Genomic DNA, 885 nt, shown 5'->3' on the forward strand with positions numbered 1-885 from the left:
CCTCATCCTCATCCTCATCCTATCCTCATCATCATCCTCATGCTCATCCTCTTCCTCATCCTCTCCACATCTTCATCCTCATCCTCATCCTCATCCTCATCCTCATCAACATATTCATCCTCATCCTCATCCTCATCCTCATCCTCATCCTCATCCCCATCCTCATCCTCATCTTCATCAACATCCTCATCGTAATCATCATCCACATCCTCATCCTCATCCTCATCCTCATTAAAATCCTCAAGAACATCCTCATCCTCATCCTCATCCGCATCATTATCGTCATCCTCATCCTCATCTTAATCCTCAGCCTCATCCTCGTCCTTGTCCTCGTCCTCAACCTCATCCTCATCATCATCAAGATCCTAATCAACATCCTTATCCTCATCGTCATCCTCACCCTCATCCTCATCCTCATCCTCATCCTAATCCTCATCGTCATCCTCATCCTCATGCTCAACCTCATCCTCATCCTCATCCTCATCCTCATGCTCATCCTCATCCTCATCCCCATCCTCATCCTCATCTTCATCAACATCCTCATCATCATCCTCATCATCATCATCATCATCCTCATCCTCATCATCATCGTCATCCTTATCCTCATCCTATTCCTAACCCTAATCCTAATTCGAATCCTAGTCCTCATCCTCATCCTCATCCTTATCCTCAAGCTCAATCTAATTCTCATTCTCATCCTCATCCTAACCTAATCCTAATCCTAATCCTCATCCTCATGCTCATCCTCATCCTCATCCTAATCCTAATCCTAAACCTAATGCAAATCCAAATCCTCATCCTAACCCTCATCCTCATCCTTATCCTCATCTCATCCTCATCCTCATCCTCATCCTCATCCTCATCCTCATCCTCATTCTCCTCCTC

Source organism: Lupinus angustifolius, chromosome LG11 (genome assembly GCF_001865875.1).
Source record: "Lupinus angustifolius cultivar Tanjil chromosome LG11, LupAngTanjil_v1.0, whole genome shotgun sequence".
In the NCBI taxonomy this organism is placed as follows: domain Eukaryota; kingdom Viridiplantae; phylum Streptophyta; class Magnoliopsida; order Fabales; family Fabaceae; genus Lupinus; species Lupinus angustifolius.